At 37.6% G+C, this 23417-nt stretch overlaps 1 long non-coding RNA gene across 19 annotated transcripts in view; it reads right to left on the bottom strand.

Annotated features, from left to right (window-relative positions):
• LOC109450257 (uncharacterized) overlaps positions 1 to 23417 on the bottom strand; it is a 626489-nt gene that overhangs the window by 518259 nt on the left and 84813 nt on the right. For 15 of the 19 annotated variants that reach the window (XR_016019848.1, XR_016019845.1, XR_012494921.2 and 12 more), the window contains exon 2: positions 913 to 981. This is a non-coding gene — a long non-coding RNA (uncharacterized LOC109450257). Of the gene's footprint in view, positions 1 to 912; positions 982 to 1231; positions 1371 to 23417 lie in introns of those variants that run through there. The other 4 variants (XR_012494923.1, XR_012494925.2, XR_016019842.1 and 1 more) reach the window with 4 other exon arrangements.

Below are 23417 nucleotides of genomic sequence, written 5' to 3'. Positions count from 1 at the left end.
CATCGTGGCTTCATTTAATCTTGTTTTGTTTCTTGGCTCTAGAAACAAAGGTCTCACGGTTGCCTGCCTGGAATTCTCAGGTCGCACTTGCTTTGGCAGTGCCCACACTAATGCAGATACTATTCAAACCATCATGGAGACATTAGGAGACATTCTGCCCCATACTGCTTCATTTTGACTAAAGCATTTGCATATTTAAAACTTGCATGGTAGTTACTTAGAAACACCAATGATGTATCTATATTAAAAAAAAAAATACTTGTGACACGTGCTTTAAAGTATTATGTTTGCAGATAACACATGTCTGTCTTATTTTCAGGAAGGTGGAAATGGTCTTTTTACTTTACTAAAGGGGGAACTATCTCTTAACAAAGCTTTGTTATAATTACTATGCTTGATGAAATTATTAGAAATGCAGCTTAAACCTCCTTCCAAATTGTTCCAAATATCAAAGCAACTCTTGCTTCTCTCTGGATATTTATTTTGAAAAAATAAGCTCATGTAACACATACGACAATTTCATTTCAAGCACAAATAGAAAGGTCCTTAGAAAACATGATTGCTAGGAATCAAAATTATAAATGTGTAAGGAAGATTGGATGGTGTGTGAAGCAAGGAAACTGAACACCTCCAAAGATAGTTCCCTGCACATTTTGCATTGTTTCTTAAACTACTGTGCTAAGAACACATACATTATATGCCACATAATATACTTAGTTATCACAGAATACACAGCGATAGTTAAAAACACACTCATTATCATGATAGTACTATAAACAGTTAAATCAAACCAAAAGTCAGTCAGGCACATCAGACATTGCAAATGCTGCTCGAAACCTATTTTTCTTCTAGCCATGCAAATATGATTCTAAACTCCTCCAATAACTGAAGAAAATAGTACACATTACTTACTGTTTTTAAGATCTCTATGCCAGCCTTCTGAATTCACAGGGGTAAAGAAGGATCGCTGGCACGAGGAATCTAGCAGGCAAAAAGAGGAAAAACAGCACGTATTAGTTGTCTGAAAATGAGCATCTTCAGGTTTTCTTGAGGTACTTCCCACAAGATCCCCAAGCAAAGATGAAAAGGAAAAGTTGGAGGAAAACAGCACACACATCACAAGCTGACTTTCTCCACAGACCCATGGAGCTCCAAACTTTAAAGCAAAGGCTAAAATTGCTGAGCATCCTGCCTGACCAAATATCCGACTTCAGTATCACTGGTTACGTACACAATTTCAATAAGACGAATGCATCTCCAAAACTATGGTTACTTTAGTGTATTATCCAGATTTTCTCCTTGTTTCTCTCCCTTTCTCCCTTTTCCATTCACATTTTTCTTCCTACAAAATGCACATAGGTCTGTTCTTCCTTGTACCCCGAGTCAGGCCTGGCTTTGAAATGCATTTCAATCTCTCAACACAGACTGCTTTCATTGCATTTAGAGTCCCACTAAGGCCCAGCTTTAAAAGCTACTGATTCTTTTTTTCTTTAGCCTTCCTCACAAAGGAAGGGTATTTTGTAAATTACCAGCTCGTTCAGATCAACAAAAGGTACTTTCATAGAAAGCCCCATTTGATTTTGCTCAAATTTGATTACAAGGATGGAGAAAAGGAAAGGAAGTCAAAAAGAAAAACCCCAGATGGCTTTTTCATTCATCTCAGTGAATGAGCTTTATCTGTGCCTTTTGAAACTGTAGCAGTGGAAAAGCATTTCTGTTGGCTTAAAAAACTTGACAAAAATTATTGGTTTGCCATTTCTCATGTAACAGCCATTGGGAACTGGATGAAAAGACTTTTTCATGGGATCGCCTGCTTGGATCAAAATAATGGAGATTAGGTATTTCATTATAAATTACAGTGGGAGATAGAGCAGCCTGTCATATTAATAGCAACCTGCTCATGGCCTTCAATGGTAGCTATTCTCCTAGACAAAGGACCAAGGGGGTTGTCTATTGAACTTGTACTTTAGGCCTGATCAATTTTCTATCATCAAGGCAAAAGGTGAGATGACTAACAAAGGAATTCACACATGAGTGACCTCATAAGCCTACAGATAAAACAGCTTAAAGAAGGAAAATACATCCTGAAATTATGGATGATAAACTCTATAAAGGAGAAGAAGACAGCATATGAGAGCGAAAGAGGAAAAGAGCAGTGGCCTATAATTCTGCTCTCTCTCCTTGGCCAAATGGACACATTAAAAGCTACTTGTTTTCAGCTGCAGATAATTGCAACATTTGGTTTGCTGTGGTCTGCTGTAAATCCTTCCTCCGACTTTTCTTTTGTCCTCAGCACAAGTTCAGACATTTCATTCTCTATTAGCAACGTCATTGTGTTCAAGACAAAGCTTCTACCAAGAGTCACACTTAAAAATAAAAAATAAAAAGAATCACAAGCAACACAGGCTTCAAAATATTACACAGCAGAATCTGTGTTTGTTATTTGCTCCATGTTATCAGCCTCTCGAGCCTGCCTCTTACACACTTACTTCTTAGAATCTAAAGCATTTCAAAGACTGAAGTTGTACCTGCAACTAAAAGACACAGAATCTTAATGAAGCATAATGAAACATGTGATTCAATGAAGATCTTTTAGAAAAGTGATGACACTAATCCAAAAAACTAGTGAAGGATAAGTGATTAATTTTCATCTAATCACAAGGAATAATTTAGATTCCCAATTGCAGTTGTCCAAATCCTTGTAGAAATTGCTAAAATTTCCTTCCCTGGTATATTTCCATCAAATTTTCTTCAACTTTTCTAAAAAATATAATTGGGATTTCTGCCAGCTAGGGTTAGTATTCCTTGAATTTCAGGATAGTAGTATGTACGGGATTTACATTCCAGAGATAAAACCCAAGTTACCAAAGGTTACTATAACCTGAAAATGCACATATAGTGTAACACTTTATGTACATTACATAAAGCTAATGCAAAGTAAAAATACATGTGAGCAGGATGTATTTTTACTGTGCTGTTTTTTTAAAACCAAAGAGTCATACAAGATTATTAATATAAAAGGACTTCCAACTGCCTAAAAAACTTGAGAGAATACCAAGAATATCACCTGTCACAGCAGTTGTCAAAATAAAACTACATTTTGAAAGACACTCTCGACAGGTGTAATGACCCACAAATCTTGGGCACAAGCAGTCTTCATACACACTCACGTTTATAGTAGTGATGACATAAGGAAGGTCATTTATGTATAGATCAATAAAACAAGGATATAGTATTATCTGAGACATATATACAAAAGACTCCACATTTGTATAAAATTGTACTTTCTTTGTTTTTAGGGGAGCCCTGGATCCTTTGACTATTTTAACCATTTAAAAAGATTCCAAACTTAAGGTTATTAAAAAAAAAAAAAAAAAAAAAAAAAAGAATTACACAACACTTGTGGAAGTCAAGGTACAAGGCAAGCTCTTCCCATTATTGATGTAAATGTGGATTGATACGACCTTTTCAGAGGTTAACTGGGCAGCATGCTTTAAGAGTCTGAAAGCTTTCCTAACTCTTCTGACCTCTAGAAATCTTCCCAGTAGAAACTATCAAATATAAAGATATCTCCCCACACAACTTACTTATCATACAGTGAGTCAGACAGTTCTGGAGCCAGACTAGCTGCGTACCAATTATGACCTGACCAACTTCCAATTACAACTTTATGACTTTGTTATTAACCTCCCTATGCCTCAGTTTTCTCAGCTGTAAAATGGGCTCTCACAACTGTGTTATGAGAATTAAATGAGTTCATATATGCAGAGCATTCATGGCATGACTAGCACATAGTAAGCACTGTTTCATATTATTATTACTATAAATGCTCCAAATCTGGAAAATTACTAACCGAATTACTAACTGAATAAGTACAATAGAATGTAATATGCTCATTAGAGATCATATTTCTTAATGACATGAAAAACGGTTCATAATAAGAGAAAAAATACAGGATACAAAACTCTATATATTATGTGATCTCAAATATACATATGAGTATATAACACAGAGGTGTCCAAACTGCGGCCCACGGGCCAACTGCGGCCCACAATCGATTTTTAATTGGCCCGCAGCAAATTCCAAAAATATATTTAGTTTACTTAAATAAACCAGGTGAGGCAATATGTACTTCACCTCGAGTGAGTGGCCCAGCTGTCCGTGTATTTTATTATTTTATCGCATATGGCCCTTGGTGAAAAATGTTGAAAAAAGTTTGGACACCCCTGATATAATATATATATATAATATATATATATATATATATATATATATATATATATATATATATATTATATATATATATGAAAAGGTGGCAATCATAGTTATTCCTGAATAACAATTTTAACTGATATTTATTTTTATACACTTTCAATTTTAAAATTTTTAATGAAAATTTCAAAAAAACATTTAACTTATTTTTTATAAGACTTCGTTTATGAAAGAGAAGAAGTAGGAAGAGGACCAGGCAGCATGCAGTATTTATCAGACAGGCCAGGCTAAGGGGAAGTCAGAGTCTATGCCGAAGCTCACGTCCGTGCTTAGCATTAAGAGCTGGAAATGAGATGAGCTTCCCCAACAGGCAAGTATGCTAAGCTCTAAAATGTAAACAAGTAAAATCCAAGCATAATGAATCCACAAAGTCGCTGCCCCAAGAAACAGTCAGTATGGGGTTTACCAAAGGCATCTGACAACAGGGGAATCCAGCAAAGTAACTCAGGGATGAACTTGGGAAGCTACGCACATACCAACATACGTAGGACATTTCCAATACAAACAGCTTTGATCCAATCAGTTAGGGACAAAGGACAAAGCCAAGAAATAACAAGACATTTCAACAACAGCATGAATAATGATCTAATTAATTCGCAGGGGTGGTAAACTATAGAGACTGTAGGTTACAGCCAAGGAAAGGACTCTCTATCGAAATGTCAAGAAAAGGGAAGGAAGCCCCAGAAGTAAGTGCTTGTCCCTTTCCCTCCTCCTATCCACAGGGAACTTGAACCTGAGGATAGGATGGAAGGTTCATGGAAGAGCACAACTTACCCTAGGCCTTCTGGTCCCTCAGTGAGTGGGAGAAGAGTGGGGAAGGGGAGACTAGTTTAATTGGGATGTACCTGTCTTTAGTAACTAAAAGTGACGGAAAAGTTATGGAATCTCCCAAGATGTTATTAACACCCAGGTACATGACCAGGGCATAGCTAAAGGTGGAAAAAAGAGACATGAATTTATATTACTTGGTAGATGAGTTACATGTGTATTATTCCTTGTAGAAAGAAAAAAATGTCAAAGTTATATGTTAGACTTTTCAAGAAACTTCAGTTAATAAAAAGCAAAGTTCAAGAATATGAAAGTGTCACCTGATCCAGCAATTCCACTTCTGGATATATATCCAAAAAAAATTGAAAGCAGGGACTTAAACAGATATTTGTACACTCATGTTCATGGCAGTATTATTCACAAGCCAAAAAAGTGGAAGCAATCCAAAGGTCCACTGATGGACAAATGGATAAACAAAATGTGATATATATATTCAGTGGAATATTTTTCAGTCTTAAAAAGAAATTCTGACATGCTGCAACATGGATGAACCTTAAAGATATGCTAAGTGAAATGAGCCAGACACAAAAAGACAAATACTGAATGATTCCACTTACATGAGGCACCTAGAGTAGTCAAATTCATAAAGACAGAGAGTAGGATGGTGGTTGCCAGGTCCTGGGGGAGGGAGGAATTTGGAATTCCTGTGTAATGGGTACTTTCAGGTTTGCAACATGAAGAGTTCTGGAAATGGATGGTGAAGATGGTTGCACACAATATGAATATACTGAACGCACTGAACTTTACTCTTTAGAGTTGCTTCCTGAACTCCCCAATTGTTTTATCTTATCATCCAGTGGAATGGGATGGGGAAGAGGAAGAGGAAGGGAGATGGAGAGAAAGAGAGAAAGGGAGGGAGGGGGGAAAGGGAAGGTGTGGTTGGTCAGTTATGCAATTTGTATACTTCACCCAGATGCCAGAAGGGCCAAATGGGGGTAAAATACAGCCAGGAGTTATGCTGACCAAGTGGTATGCCCTGGGGATAGACTTCAATACCTGGGAGGAAGGGGTGCCATTTTGTAACTTATCTGCCCAAAGGGAACATCTTTTATTAATTTGTAGATGGCATTGCATGTGTCAAGGGAGCCAGGTATGTGTCCAAGGTATGTAGACAGGTTGACATGGTAGAGTTGACAAATTGAATGGTAGAGTTGGTTATATGCTCTTTGTAAATGAATTTGTCACCAATTCCCTGGGGAACCAGAACTTTTGCCTGGGCGTTTCCAGCTCATCACTGTCTTCTTCACATGCTGTCCCCTGCCATCAACACAACAAGCATTGTATCAATACACCCTTTACTGAAGCATACAAAGGAACAGCACCATCCTAGTAATATATAATTGGAGTAATGGTATGTGATATATAATTAGACTTTCCTAAATGAGAAAAGATAAACTGACTCAAAGTTTAGACCATGTGCTCGTCACTTTTCGTAACTACAGGGAACCCCATTCCTACGACCACTTCTTTGGGGATGGTATTTAAACTTTACCTTTCCAACCCTGACGTCTCACCCAAAATAATGCCATATTTCAGGTAAGGTACAGGAGATTTCTATTAGGTTATGACACTGAATTCTCAAATCAGCATATCCAAAATATCTCTATTTCCGTATCCCACAAAATAGCAGCTCCCTCTCCTGACTTCTCTGATTCTGTTCATGTGTTACCCTAAGAGCCCAGACCCAAAATATCGAAAACATATTTGAATCCCTCCTTTCTTTTGTGCCTCACAATCAATCGATATGGATTCATTTACTCCTTGGTATATTATATCCAGAACTTTTAACCCTTTCCTAAGGTCACATACAGTCCCACATCACCATGAAAACATAATTGTTTCTCAAGGTTATTTAATTGCTTGTCTAGTGTTCTTTCTCTATTACCTCATTCAGGAACAGCAGTAATTCTCTCCCTTCATTTACTCACTGTCTATGAACTCCCTAACTCATCCTTCTCGAAAATCACCCTCTGTGGCTTCGTGGACTCTGACCACCTCCCTGATTTTCCAGTGCCCCCTAATTCTGTGCTCCACCTTTAATGAGGGAATCTCCCTCATCCCCAAAAGCCTTTTGCTTTGATCCTCTTCTCTCTACACATTCTCTGGCCACGTCTTCTTCTTCAAGATCACCTGTGATCTGTATGCTAATGACTCTCAAACACACTCTCCAACACCGGTCCTAAAGCCAGCTCAAGCTCAAGTACAGTCTGTTAAAAACCAACCTCACTGTCTTCTATAACCCTGCAGGGGATGGCAGAGCAAGGAAGGGAGCGATAGAAGACAAATATGCTCTCTTCCCTTTCTGTCTTGGTAAAGAGCAACACTTAGTTTCTTGAGCATCCCAGGCCCATCCTTGGTGGTCCTTCTGTCTCAGCCTCTAATTAACACGTTGCGTACGGCGGGGTTTAAATCCCTCGTGAAGATTCTCGTGATCCGTACGCAACGTGTTAATCACCAAGATGTTTGAATTACATCTTATAAATTGCTCTCCAGTTTCCCCCCTTCTTTTCAAACTCCTGTTGATCTCATTTGGATCTGAAGCAGCTCTAACTTGAGCAACTATAACAATCTCCAAACTGGGCTCCCTCTCTAATCCTCAAAATTCATTCCTCATCTGGACATTACAGTAATGTTTCTAAAGAGAAATCTAGCCATGTCACTGTTCTGATTTGAACCCTTCAGTGGTACCCCATAGTACAGAGCTTTGCTACTCAAAAGGCATCATCTCGGAGCTTATTAGAAATGCAGAAACTGGGATCCCACTCCTGCCATGTTGAATTAGATCAACATTTTAACTAGAGCTCCAGGTGATTCACATGTGTATTAAGGTCTGAGAAGCACTAGTCTAAAGAAGAATGTACAATTGCAGCCTTCCTTATCCATTGACCCTTCACAACCTTCACACACTGGTGCTCATGGATCTTTCCAGTTTCCTCTCCAGCCCCTTTCCCTCACACTGTCTTGCCTGCCTCAGGACCTTTGTACAGGCCATTCTTTGTCTTTACACTTTCCTACTTCATTTGGCAAGATCTGAGTCATCTTTCAAGGCTGCACCTAAATGTCACATTGTCGTGCGGGGTCTCTGGTCCCGCTTCCCTCATAACGCAGGATATGGTGAGGCCAAAAAGGAACACCCACGGAGCCGTAGGTAGGGGAGTCATACCACTATATTGTCTCTGGCGGCACTATACTCTCACTGGAGGCTGGATCCACACTGTCCGCAAACCGCCATCCACACTTGCCAGCCCGACCGCCATCTTCTTGCTAGCCCCCATCCTCCTCTCTCCTCTCCTCTACTCCGTAGCCGCAGCAGTTATATTGGCGGCTAATTGGCTAACTGGCTACAGCTGACGGCCCATCAGCCACAGCCGACGGCCATCTATTACCCGAGCCAGCACTCCTCCACGTGAGGCCGAGAGCCTGTAAACTACTTTCTGGGGCTCTGTCCCCACACACATCTTCTTACAATGTGTCAAGATCAGAAGTTTTATTTCAAGAGAAGAATAAAAACAAATAGGCAGTATTAGAATATAGTGTCTGTTCTAGGCATGAGTAGTTTTTCATGAATATTTTGTTTTAATTGAAAATTTTGTTTCAATTGTGTGTAAGTGCATATTGTAATGGCCTAAAATGCATTTCTTGCTATAGGTAACAATCAATAAAGCTAAAAGTCCTAAAATGTGTCATGCAGGGTCTCTGGTCCCACTCCCCGCACAAGAACACAGGGTATGGTGAGGCCAAAAATGAACAATAATGGAATCATAGACAGGGGAGTCATACCCCTATATTCTCGATGGCAGCTGGTGGAGACACAAAAGCAAACATCTGCCATTACCCCAACGAGGGGTCTTCCTGCACCCCAGTCTTGCTGGCAGCTGGGCGAGACACAGGAAGCAGGATCCACACGATCCGTAATCCATCATCTGCCCTGGCTAACCCCACTTGGGAGCCGCAACCCGCCATCTGCTTCTCTGCCGAGCAACCGACCAACCAATGTAGCTATGGCAATTATATCGGTGGCTAATGGCTAACTGGTTACAGCTGATGGCCAACTAGTCACAGCTGATGGCCAACTAGTCACAGCTGATGGCCATCTATTACCCAAGCCAGCACCTTTCCACGTGAGGCCGAGAGCCTGGAAACTGCTCTCTGGGACTCTGTCCCCACAAATGCTTTCTCTAAGTTGAGAAGTTGTCAGAAGAGCCTCAGAGTTTTGCCGTGGTACTGGATTTGATGAAAGTAAATGTTGGCATGTCTGTTTCCCTAAGAGACCATGAGTGCCCTCAGGGTGGGGGCTGTAACTTCTCCATCTTTGAAAATCCAAATACTAGCAAACTAATGTTTGTTGAATGAATGAATAAATGAAACCATTAATGAAATACGTATATCCACCATTACTGAGGAAAAGATAGATGCTGGTGTTGAGTCAGGGGACAAAAGAGGGACAGGCTCCAATTTTGGGGAGGTAGTCCAGGGACCAAGGGCGGCTATGGGCTTCAGCGAGACTGACTGCAGTGTTGAATCCTACTTTGTTTGCTTTATATGTCACTCTGTACAACTTACCTAACCTCATAAAGTTTCAACTTTCTCCTCTGAAATATAGGGATATTATATTTAACTTTCTGAGTGGTAAGATAGGGGAGATAATGTTGCATAAAGTGCTTAACACGTTACAGAACACAGTAAGTGCTCTGTAATGTTTTCATTGGTATAAGAACTCGATATGACAGTATCTACCACATATCTGCTACACAGAAGGCTCTCAGCAACAGCAGTTATGATTGTATCTGGGCACTTTACTGGGACTTTTAATATGATGGAATAACCTATTGAAAAATCTAATTTCTTATTTTAACTTGGGAGTAAAAATGGGACTCTCTGTTTCCCCCACAGGAGTTATCTTAATGTATTCCTTTTCTCTGTAGCACATATCACTTTTAACGATTACATAATCTTTACTTATATATTATGTTTATTATTTAGCATCTGTCTCCCCCATCAGAATATAAGCCTCACGAAGGCAGATATGCTGTCTACTTTGGTTACTATATATACAAGCACCCAAATTAGTACCTGACAGAGATTTGGGAGAGTAGGTACTACATAATTATTTGTGAAGTAAAGGAATTACTGGCTAAGCCTTTATGTCCTTCAATTCTGGACTTGTCCTGGCCTGAGGGGGAGTTAAGAGTCTCTTCTGGTGAAAAAGCGAAGAGCCAGATGGGGTTGGCCACCCCCACGCCAGCCTGTAGCTAGCATGCTAGGGTGTTTCCGGAGGGAAAGCATAAAGGCCGGACATTCCATGGTTGAGGAAGAGAAATGGCCTCATTCCTGTAAGGTCAGATCCCCAAACTGAGAGTAGAGACAGAATTTTGAATACTAAGAATGGCAGAGTCACGAACCTAATGCACCTGAGATGGCAGAACTACAAATAGTGATAGCCCCCAGATTTACTAAAGGCAACGATGTGTGTCCAGCAGAGGATGGCTGAAAATGCACAACCATTTCCCCTGTGGCTTATCAGCATGAGGAACAAGGCTTTAGCAACTAGAGAAAGTCAACTAAAACACCTTTCAGGAAAAGTTCTTTTTCTTTTTTTTTTGCTTCCCATTTAATTTAATTTAACGCCACATAGGGAAGACAGACAAAATACAATGTCTTGAGAAAAGGGGTCAAAACTATTCAAGCTGAGGCGCTGCTGAAGGAAGTAGAGACATTTAATCTGGACGAGAGGAGTTCCCAGAGGACTCTAAAAGCATCGATACGGATACACAGACACAGACGTGGACTGTGACGCACAGTCTCGATGGGGAGGACGCTGGGGGAGAAGGGCAATAGACTTGCCCTGTGGAGCTCCGTCAGCCATACCAAAATTAATGAGGAAAAGCTACCGAGTGAAATTCCATACCAACTTAAGAAAGTTCCTAATTTCACACAGTCCAGAAATGGAATGCACTCATTCAGGACTAACACTTTAATGTTCAGACCAAGGCTGAACTACCATTTGGGACAAAGGTTATAAAGGAAGATGAGTACGTGAGTATTGTTTCATAGTTTAGCCAGATGTCTGTCAAGAACTGTGAAGGGCCTGTTTGCAGGGTAGGTTAGCCTGCCACAATTTCACGGATGGATGCTAAGTAAGGAATGTCTACTATCAATAATGACACAGGACACTAAGCAAGGTCACAGACGCTTTGCAGTTCTGCTCGACTTCAATGCTTAAGTGGACTTTAATGTTGGATATTTTGAACACATTTAAATTTTGACTAAGATGTTATAAAAATGTAAAGCTCTGTTACTGGTACTCTAGTAATAACAAGTTGGAGTAATTTGAACATAAAATAATATTTGCATTATCTATTTTAAAAAGGATCTTGTCAAGGAAACAAGGTAAATAAAACTGAAATGGATGTGCTTTAATCTACTAGAGAATAAAAATTTCAACAATTATAGAAACATTAAATTACCAATACTTGCTATGCTAATTAAAACCAACTTATCAACCATCAAGGTAGATCCTATGGGATCATTTCTTGGCAGTATCTTCTGAGTTTGTTTCAGATGCTCTGTGAGTTTCAAAGTACAAAACAGATTTTCTTAAAATGTTACATAACAAACCATTTCAGTCAAATATGCAATCAGTCTGATTTAGCAAAATTTAATGGTTCTAATCAAAAGTTAAAACACTTCTATTACATTAATTACTATTAATGGCACTAATCAAGGCAGAGCTGTTTAAGTAATTAAACAACTTCGGTATTAAAGCAAATCAAATTGATTTGGAAACACAGATAGCTATACAATATAGCTGCATATACTAACCTACCTGCATTCATCCTAGATAAAAAGTGTTTGCTAACAAGAGGGATCCATGACTGGTGATGTCATGAGTTACATTTCTTTTATTATTATGCTTTAAAACACTGACATGATTACTGATCCCTCCCTTGCCCTCAGACCCCAGATCCAATCAATCAATAAGTCTTTCTGATTTTCCCTTCGAAATACATGGCTAAACTGTCTCCTGCGGGCTGCTGGGGCTCTAATCCATACATCATCTCTGCCTGAACTGATGCAATGGTCATCCAGCTGACCGCTCTCATTCCCCTCCTCCTTCCATCACTACCTGCCTCCCTCCTCAGTCCTCTCATAGCCATAAAAATAACCCTCCTAAAACTCTACTGCTTAAAACTCTTCAAAGGCTTCCCACTGCATTTAGGACAAAATCCAAACTCCTTCCCAAGACTCATCCTTCCCTGCAAGGTCTAGCACCTGCACACCCTACAAAACCATCTCCTATAGCCTCTTCCCGTGCCTGCTCCCCTGACGCCCTCGTATTCTTTGTCTTCTTACAACACATAAATGTATACTACAGTCTCTACCTAGGATGTTCTCTCTGCAGCTCTTCTTAGGTCAGACTCATGCTTATCCTACCAATTTCTACTCCATGTCCAACCTCAGGAAGTCTTCTCCGGCTACCCCAGCACCCATCCTGCCCCAGGCAACCTTGCTGTTCTCTACCTCGATTTCAGAACCTTGTTTGTGGCCTTCATAGTACCTGTCTCAATTCACTCTTATTCTATTAGCTTTTTTTTAGTCTGTCTTCACTGGCTTGTAAACTCCATGGGGGAGGAACCAGGTCTGTCTCATTCACTGCAATACCCACCGGACTTAACACAAGGGGCTGGGCGCCCAGAAGTTCAATGACTACCGGGGGTGCCAAAAAATGTATACACATGACTTGTATTCATCTTTTGTTATCAGGATATACTGAGTATAACAATTTTAATACAGTTTTTTTTCTTTCTTAAAATGTGTATACAATTTTGGGGATACCCTCTGGATATATATATATAGAGAGAATGAATGAATATAACAAAACCATAGTCATTTCTTGATTTCAAAGGTGACTGAAAACTTGCACTTATGTGTATGTGTATGTATATATATATATATATATATATATATATATATATATATATAATATGAAAATTTTGTCAGAACCTTTATACTAGAAAATGAAACTGGGAAATTCAAATATTATTTTAATTCAACCAAATTATTGCTTCTAACAGACAACAGTAACTCATAAAAATGAGACCTACCTCAAACTGAAAGCCTTTTACCAAATTTCTCCTGGTCAAGTGTGAACAGAAAGGTAAGTCCTGCCTTGGGTCTGCCACTTACAGCAGGAGAGCCAGGTTAAAGAGAAGGTAAGGTTAAGAAATGGAAACTGTCTCCGCTCTGACAGCAATACAGGTTAGACAGCACCACCCTCTCACTAGACCGTGACCATGATTTTGATGATGTTAATGATGATACAAACAGCACTCATCAGGCACCTACTATGTGCCAGACACTGTTTTAAGTGCTTTGCATGTACTAGCTCTTTAATCCTTACAACAACCTACTGCTATCTCCACTTACAGGTGAGAAATTCCAAGGCTTAAAGAGGTTAGAGTAAGCGGTTCACAAAAAGTCACACAATGAACAAGTATAAGAGCTGAGATGTAATCCAAGGTACTTTGATCCTAGAGGCCCACATTTATTTCTGTTAAAGAAAAACCAGCATAGAGGCCACTGTTTGAATATACCACTAGACCAAACCTCATAGTCACACAACCAAATCTTAAACTATCCTACTTTACCTGAAACGCTGACTCTGACCTTAAGAAAAACTTAAGCTTTTTTCATGTCCTTCCAGCATAACCTTACAGCTTCCTCGCTAACCAGCTACAAATAAGTACGTTTATGTAATGAAAAGGAGTATGTTTCTAGTAACCAATTGCAAGAGAAAAACAACGTGCTTCCTTGCTCATGCTTTATAAATGGAGTTCTGATTACTGAAAGCAAGTTCTAACAACTTTCCATTTGATGTTTCCCTGTCCTAAGTCTCCCTGTTCACAGTTTGTTTCTCGCTCAATAAAATATCATTGTGAAGTAAAGCTCTCTGGATTTCCTTTTGACATTTCTAAGCATATAAAAAATGTTTTAAAACAGCCCCCCAAAAAAGTCTACTTTATGTGGTATTGATTATAAAATGATAAAACAGTAACTGCCAGGCTTTTGCAGCCATTGGGGATATTCACATTTCTTCTCACTGGGGATTTGGCACCCAATAATAAAGTTTTTTTTGTTGTTTTTTTTTTACCAGAAGGATGAGAATAAGACTCTCCTAATACATCCCAGAAGGACAGCTAGCACAGATATAGGCCAAAAAGGTTATATAGCCAGAATAAAAAAATACTTGGATAAAAGAGAGAGAAAGAGAGAGAAGGTGAGAAAGAAGGAAAGACTTGCACTACTGTGTAAGTCCATATACAGAGCAGGCAGCTAACATATTGCAAAACATTTTTGCAGAAAATGAAAGCCACCTTGGTCATTACTACTGATAAAGATTCTGAATTCAAAAAAGTTGGGGATAAATAGGAAGCATCAGGAAAAAGTACTGTACTAGTTTCCCGTGGCTGCAATCACACATTACCACAATTTATGACTTCAAACAATAGAAATTTATGCCCATCCATTCTGGAGCCCAGAAGTCTGAAATCAGCATCACTGGATTGAAAACAAGGTGTGCACATAGTTGCATTTCCTCCAGAGAGTTCAGCGGAGAAGCCATTCCTCATCTCTTCCAGCTTCTTCTAACTGCCAGCATTTCTTGACTTTTGGCCCCATGACTCCAATCCTCAAGGCGAGAGCCTCTTGAAATCTCTCTCTGTTCTGTTCTCACATCATCTTGTCCTCTGTGTGTGTAAAATTTCCCTCTGCCCCCCTCTTATCTTTATAAGGTGATGACATTTAGAGTCCACCTGGATAAACCTGGACAATTTCCCCATCTCAAGATTCTTAATCACATGTGCAAAGACTCTTTTTCCAAATAGGTAATAGTTACAGGTTCCAGAGATTAAGACCTGATATCTGTTTTGGGGGGTGAGGTATATGTCAGCCTACTACAGGTACAAAGTGCTCTGGTGACAGGAAGTAGCTAGCCCTAGCATAGACTAGTGAGGCCCAAGAACACTATGGAATCTACAGAAGAACAGCAGAATTTAGTGCAAGAAAAGGAATCCCTCCTGGACCAGAAGACAAACCATACTTGATTAAGTGTTTTTCCTAAGGCTTTAATGAGAAGATAATTGGAAATTAAAGCCATCATAATTATTGTAGTTTAACACATAAAAGTTTTGCTTAATTTAATTCTATTGTGAATGGAATCTAATTTTATTCTATAACATGGGTTCACTCAATCGTGAAAAATTCTTGGCTGTCTTTACAGAATTCTACATTCAAGTGCCAATCCAAACACACTTATGCAGGAGAAGAAAGATGGCTTCTGTTTTACCCTAGTGTTAAGAATTCCAGAGAAATGCTCTGATAGGCCCACATAAGTAGGAGGAATGGCTTGCTTTGATTGGAGGGAAAGCAGGAATCTTCAAATACAGCGGAGGCTACTACCAAAGAAGAGAGGAAGGTGTGCTGGGTGATAAAAACCACAGAAGTCCAATTGCACTCTGTGCCAATCCACACACACCTATATAATGCAACTACCTCACATGCACTCCTATATACACACAGAAAAGATAAGCACTCACTCCTCTCACAAGGGAAAGACCAATAGCTGTCTCCTGCATCTAGCCAGAAATTCAGCATCTCAAGATGACACGGACTTTTCTTCATTGAATCCAGGCATGTCTCTTCTTGACCTTGCACCCATTAGCTAACAGTCTAGCCCAAAAGTTAAAAGTGTGGGTCCAATCAGGCTACTTGGGCTTAAACCACACACACTAGTGTGTGGTTTGGACCAAGTTACCCAACCTCTCTGTCTTAGTCTCCTAATCTGTGAAATGGGAATACTGATAGTATCCACTTCATAAAGTAATTTTAAGCATTTAATGAGGGAAGATGTATGAAATGCACAGTAAGAGTTAGATGCTGTGGTTATCCCCGTTTTAGGTGCTGGAGGTAAAGCATTAGGCAAAATAAAGAAAGCTCCTCTCCTCATGGAGTTTCTGTTCCAGCAGGAGACACAGACAATAGGCAATTCAGAAAACAAAAAATAAGTCCACTCTTAACAATTTCTGACTTCAGCTCATCTTTTTGCACTCATGTGGCTATTGTTAAGCATTTTGAAATGAAGTGAAGCTTATGGACTGATGTGAGAGGTTGTGCAAGATACATTAAATGAAAAGAGAAAGAGGCATTGCAGTATACACATACCTTTGTTTCTGCATTAAAATGCCAGAGAGGATACACACACTGCTAATACTTAGAAATAGGCAAGGCCTTCACTTTTAACTTTCCTTTTCTAAGTGGGCATGTGATACTACTTTTATTTTATTTTTTTTTAAAGAAAGTTTATAACATCAATTAAAAAAAAATTCTGACGGCTGGAGTTGATAAAACCACAAACAATCAAAATCCATGAAATGATACATACTTTTTTATAGGCTGTTCTCTGAGTTAAGCTTGTTTCTTATCTGCACGTATGTTAAAACTAAATCTTATAAGTTTACCAAGCAGCCTTCCCTACTAAATCCATATATCTTTTCTGAAGTAATGGTAACATACTGTCCTTGGTTAAAAAGATACTTACTTGTTCACACAAGCCAACAATTGTGCTCCTTGGTATTCATCCAAATGAGTAGAAAATTTAGATCAGTAAATAATTAAACCTGTATACAGATGTTCACAGCAGCTTTACTCATAATTGCCCAGAAATAACCAAGATGTCTTTCAGTAGGTGAGTGGAAGAATAAACTGTGGCACATCCATAAAATGGAATATTATTCATCACTAAAAAGAAATGAGCTATCAAGCCATGAAAAGACATAGAGAAACTTTAAATGCATATTAATAGGTGAAAGAATCCAATCTAAAAAGGCTACAGACTGTATGATTCCAATTATATGACCTTTGAAAAAGGTAAAACTATGGAAACAGTAAAAGGACAAGGGGTTGGGGAGAGGGAGGAATGAATAGGTGACACACAGAGGACTTATAGGGCAGTGAAACTATTCTGTATAATACTACAATGGTGGATACATGTCATTTGTCAAAACCTATAGAATGTACATCAACCATGGACCGTACTGTAAACTAGGGACTTTGGGTGATAATGATGTGTCAATGTAGGTTCATTGATTATAACAAATGTGCCATGTGGTGAGGGATATTGATAGTGAGGGAAGCTGCATGTATGGGGACAAAGAGAACATGGGAACGCTCTGTACTTGCTGCTCAATTTTGCTGTGAACCTAAAACTGCTCTAAAAATGAAGTCTATTAAAAAACAACAACAACAACAACAACAACAAAACACGACACTTGTTTTAGCTGTTTCCGATCCAGGTGATGGTGAATTTGTGTCCCATCTTTCCCAAGTCCACAATTACTCCCCACTCCAAGCACACACACCCAGCACAAGCAAGCCTTATCAACAAAAGTGCGGGTTTTTTAAGACAACTGCACAAGACTATTAATATGTTCTTTGCCCAGCAACATATTGAAACTAAACAGCCAATTAGTAATGATGATCAGTGTGTACTTCTCCAGCTTTTGCCCATTTACTCTGACTTGATTTTATTTTCAGAGAGCAAAATTACAACTTCTTCCCTGCTTTTGTGACATACCCATGTTATTTTCAGATCTAAGAGGTTCTAGGAACTTGAAGAAGTTGCGTTACAGGCTTCAAGTCCTCAGCAATGTTTTTTAACAGCATTACTGAGGCATCCTTAACAAAACCCTGAAGTTTTAAGTGTAAATTCAATAATTTTTAGTAAATTTATAGAAATATACAACCATCACTACAAACATTTTTTTCTTCATTAGTCAGCTTTTGTAATTTGTTTCTTTCAAGGAATTTGTCCATTTAATTTATATTATCTAATTTATTGGCAAAAAAATTGGTTTTATATATATGCATATATAGATGTATCTATTATATATACACAAAATGCATATATATATATATGCAAATGCATATATATATACATATATCCCTTGTAACACTGCTGTCATTCATTTCACTTATATATAAGCATTCATAAGTATATAAGTCAAATGAATGACAGCAGTGATACAAGGGACAGCAGGAAGGAATTAAGAATACTTAGCACTACCTATCAAATGGCATATATATACTTAAGCATATGTATCAAATACATTGTCACTATTATTATTTTGAAAAAATTGTTATCTGTTAAATCAATTAAGAATAAGAAAAATAAAAGTTTTCATTTTACCTTTACTTATTCTGTCTCTGAAGCTCTTGATGTAGATCCAAGTTTCTGAACTATCATTTTCCTTTGCTCTGAAGAACTTCTTTTAACATTTCTTGCAAGGCAGGACTACTGGTGACAAATTCCCTCAATTTTTTTTTTTTTTTTTTTTTTTTTTTGTCTTAGAAAGTCTATTTTTCCTTCACTTTTGAAGGATAATTTTGTAGGGTACAAAATTCTGGGTTGGTAATTTTTTCTCTCAACAATTTAAATATTCACTCCACTCTCTTCTTGCTTGCATGGTTTCTGAGGAAAAGTCAGATGTAATTCTTATCTTTGTTCCTCTATAAGTAAGATTTTTTTTCCTTCTGGATTCTTTATCTTTGATTTTCTATAGTTTAAACATATGCCGAGGTGTAGGTATTTTTGTTTGTGTTTTGTTTTGCTTTGTTGGTCTCTGAGTTTCCTGAAGCTATGGTTTGGTGTCTGACATTCATTTTGGGAAATTCTCAGTCATCATTGCTTCAAATATTGCTTCTGTTTCTTTCTTTCTTCTCCTTCTGGTATTTCCATTATACATACGCATATGTTACATGTTTGCAGTTGTCCCACAATTCTTGGAGATTCTGTTCTGTTTTTTTCACTCTTTTTTTTTCTCTTTGCCTTTCAGTTATGAAAGATCATATTGTCATATTCTCAAGCTCACAGATTTTTCCTCAGCCATATCCAGTCTACTAATGAACTTCAACAGAGCATTCTTCATCTCTGTTGCAGTATTTTAGATCTCCAGCATTTCTTTTTGATTCTTTCTTAGAATTTCCCTCTGTGCTTACATTATCCATTAGTTCCTAAATATTGTCTACTTTTTCCATTAAAGCTGTTAGCATATTAATCAGTTTTTTCTTTAATTCCTGGCCTGATAATCCCAAAATTCCTCCCATAATTTCCAAAATATTTGACTCGTGCTGTGATACTTGTTCTATCTCTTCAAACTATGTTTTTTGCCATTTAGTATGCCTTGTAAGTTTTTGCTGAAAGGTAGATGTGATAAACTGGGTGAAAGGAACTGTGCTAAGTGGGCCTTTAGTAATGTAGTGATAAGTTGTAGGGGAAGAGAAGCACCCTTTAGACCTATGATTAGGTCTCAGGGTTTTTTTGAGCCTGTTCCCCTGGACTGTAAATTTCACCTGTGCTTCTCAGCCCCCCACCCCACCTTAAGTGAGATGGAATGGCTGGAAGATGCTGAAGTTGTATATTTCCCTTCCTCCAGGTAGATTAGGCTCTAATTAAAACCCCAGAAAGTTAGGCTCTGATTAGATAGTAACTCCTGAGTACAGATTTTGTTAAAAAGAACAGAATTCTTTTGTGTATTTCAAAATGGTTCCTTCCCCCCACCACTCCGCTAGAAGAAGCAAGGGATTTTATTCCCAACATTAACTCTGAGTACCTAATGGTAAAAGTCACAAAAGTGTGGGAGTTCTCCTATGACTGGGTCCCCTCGGAATTTTTAACTCAGAGCTGTTCACACTGACCCTCAAGAAATTCAATTACTGTCTAGGTTTTCTTACCTCAGCACTTGTTTCTGCTCATGGGTTTCTGCTCTGGTAAGTTTTAATTCCCTGTATGAACCTACCTATTTCTCCAGTTTTGAGAGTGGTGGTTTGCCCTGAGTCCTCACTTTGTGCCAGATGTAAGAAGTGTTGTTTGTTCAACTTTTTACTTGTTAGATGGCATGGCAAACTTCTAAGTTCCTTTCACACTGGACCAGAAACTAGAAGTCCCATAGTTGTTTTTTAAACTACAGTTTTAAGTTATTTCATTAGTGGCTGTTCTAGAGATTACAATATGCATTTCAAATTACCAAAATTTGGGACCCCCAAGAGACAATGACTATTGATTGATTTGTTCCTGTGTTTGAGTCACAATTTTCTGGGTTTTCTTTGTGTGTGTGTGTGTGTGTGTGTGTGTGTGTGTGTGTGTGACCAAGGGGGGAAAAAGAGAGAGAGGACTCAAATAAATTAAATCAAAATGAAAGAGAAGTTATAACTGATACTACAGAATTACAAAGGATCATAAGAGACTACTATGAACAAATAGAGGAAAACAAATTGAACAACCTAGAAGAAATGGATAAATTCCTAGAAATATATAATCTTCCAAGACTGAATCATTTAAAAACAGAAAATCTGAATAGACTAATTACTAGCAAGGAGGTTGAATTGGTAATCAAAAACCTTCAACAAACAAAAGTCCAGGTCCAGACTGCTTCACTAGTGAATTCTACCAAACATTCACAGAGGATCTAATACCTGGACTCCTCAAACTCTTCCAAAAAATTGAAGAGGAGGGAATACTTTCAAACTCATTTTATGAGGTCAGCATTACCCTGATACCAAAACCAGATAAAGACACCACACAAAAAAAGGAGAAGGAGAAGGAGAAAGAGTAGAAGATTATTACAGGCCAATATCCCTGATGAAGTTAGATGCAAAAATCCTCAACAAAATATTACCAAACTTAATTGAACAATACATTAAAGGATCATATACCAGTATCAAGTGGAATTTATTCCACACATGCACAGTTCTACATCTACAAGTCTACATCTACATGATACCCCACATTAACAAAATGAAAGATAAAATCATACAATCATCTCTATAGATGTTGAAAATGCATTTATTAAAATTCATCATCTATTCATGATAAAAAAATTCAACAAATTGGGTATACAGGGAATATACGTCAACCCAATAAAAGCCATGTATGACAAGCCCACAGCTAATATCACAATTAACAATGAAAAGCTGAAAGCTTTTTGTCTAAGATAAGGAACACAACAAGGATGCCAACTCTCCCCACTTTTATTCAGCATAGTTTTGGAAGTCCTAGTCACAGCAATTAGGCAGAAATCTGTTGCATTTTATGCACTAATAATGAACTATCAGAAAGAGAAATCAAGAAAACAATCCTTTTTTGCATCAAAAAGAATAAAATACATATGAATAAGTTTAACCAAAAAGCGAAAGACCTTTATACTGAAAACTATAAGACATTGATGAAAGAAATTGAAGAAGACACAAATAAAAGATATTCCACGCTCATGGATTGGAAGAATTAATATTGTTAAAATGTCCATACTATCCAAAGCAGTCTACAGATTCAATACAATCCCTACTGAAATTCCAATGGCATTTTTCACAGAGTTAGAACAAATAATTCTAAAATTTGCATAAAACCACAAAAGGCCCTGAATAGTCAAAGCAATCTTGAGAAGCCAGAACAAAGCCAGAGGTATCATGCTCCCTGATTTTAAACTATACTACAATGCTTTAGTGATGAAAACAGTATGCTACTGGCATAAAAACAGATATATCGATCAATGGAACAGAATAGAAAGCCCAGAAAATAAACCTAGGCATATATGGTCAATTAATTTACAACAAAGACAAGAATATACAAAGAAGAAAGGACAGTCTGTTCATGAATGGTATTGGAAAAAATGAACATTTGCATGCAAAAAGAATGAAACTGGACCACTATCTCACATCATATACAAAAAATAATTCAAAATGGATTAAAAACTTGAATGTAAAACCTAAAACTATAAAACTCCTAGAAGAAAATATAGGTGGTAAACTCTTTAATGTCAGCCTTAGTGATGATATTTTTTTTTAATGTGACTCCAAAGTCAAGGGCAGCAAAAGTAAAAATAAACATATGGGACTACGTCAAACTAAAAAGCTTCTGCACAGTTAAGGAAACAATCAATAAAATGAAAAGGCAACCTATTGAATAGAACAAGATATTTTTAAGTCATACATTAGATAAAGATTTAATATCCAAAATATATTTACAAACTCATAAAAATCAATAACAAAAACAATCTGATTTAAAAATATGCAGATAATCTGAACAGACATTTTTCCAAAGAAGGAATACAGATGGCCAACAGGCACATGAAAAGACACATCATTACTAATCATCAGGGAAATGCATATCAAAACCACAATGAGATATCCTCTCACACTTGCCTGAATGGCTATCAAAAAGACAAGAAATAACAAAGGTTGGCAAGTATTGGTAAATACATATACTACCGGCTTTCTCTGAAAATAAGACCTAGCCAGACAATCAGCTCTACCGCGTCTTTTGGAGCAAAAAATTAATATAAGACCCTGTCTTATGTTATATTATAAAGACCCAGTCTATATATATATATATATATATATATATATATATATATATATATATATATATATATTTATATATTTATATATTTATATATTTATATATTTATATATTTATATATTTATATATTTATATATATATTATATATAATATAATAAAACATATATATAATATAATAAAACATAAGACCAGGTCTTATGTTAATTTTTGCTCCAAAAGACGTGTTAGAGCTGATTGTCCACCTAGGTCTTATTTTCAGGGAAACACAGTAGATGCTCACTTAATGTCATTGATAGGTGTTTGGAAACTGACTTTAAGCAAAATGAGATAGAACAAAACCAATTTTACTATAGGTTAATTGATATAAACAAGAGTTAAGTTCACACAGCATATTTCTGGTTAAAAACAAAAAACAAAAACCCCAAACTTCTAAATAACAAACCTTCTAATATTAAACATTAAAATAAATGTGAGATACACATATATTTAAGAAAGAGTAATAAAAAGCAGTAAGAATTTTTTCCAACCCACTTATTCCAGTTCAGGGTCGCAGGTGGCTGGAGCCTATCCCAGCAGCTCAGGGCGCAAGGTAGAAACCAGCCCTGGACAAGACACCATTCCATCACAGGTGCACTCACATGTACACACACACTCACTTATACTGTGACAATTCAGACATGTCAATTAACCTAATGTGCACTTCGAGATATGGGAGAAAACCAGAAAACCCAGAAAAAATGCACATAGACAAAGGGAGGATACTCAACACAAATAGTGGCCCTGGCCAGGAATTGATTTTTTTTCTCATCAGTGTTATTTCAAGGGGTGGCTGTACTACTAAACCATAAGAAAGAAAGAAAGAAAGGAAAGAAAGAAAGAAGGAAGGAAGGAAGGAAGGAAGGAAGGA

This window comes from Rhinolophus sinicus, chromosome 17, assembly GCF_057876585.1.
Source record: "Rhinolophus sinicus isolate RSI-liver-muscle chromosome 17, RSI-T2T, whole genome shotgun sequence".
NCBI classification, from domain to species: domain Eukaryota; kingdom Metazoa; phylum Chordata; class Mammalia; order Chiroptera; family Rhinolophidae; genus Rhinolophus; species Rhinolophus sinicus.
This window is presented reverse-complemented; position numbering and strand designations above follow the sequence as displayed.